Genomic DNA, 206 nt, shown 5'->3' with positions numbered 1-206 from the left:
ATTAAATGATGCTGTCGGGACCCCCCGTCTGTTTCCTCTGCGGGAATAACAGCGATAATTTGGGGTCTTCTCCCTGCACAGTGCCCGACTCCCGCAGCCCCCGCGACGACACGGCAAAACAGGAGAAAAGTGGCAGAAACGGCGATTCTGGGAGCGGAGCGATGGGGCAGGGAGAAAGGAAAAAAAAACTACGGGGAGCTCCGCGC

The sequence above is a fragment of the Acanthisitta chloris genome, unplaced genomic scaffold (assembly GCF_000695815.1).
Source record: "Acanthisitta chloris isolate BGI_N310 unplaced genomic scaffold, ASM69581v1 scaffold3034, whole genome shotgun sequence".
Classification (NCBI taxonomy): Eukaryota; Metazoa; Chordata; class Aves; order Passeriformes; family Acanthisittidae; genus Acanthisitta; species Acanthisitta chloris.
This window is presented reverse-complemented; position numbering follows the sequence as displayed.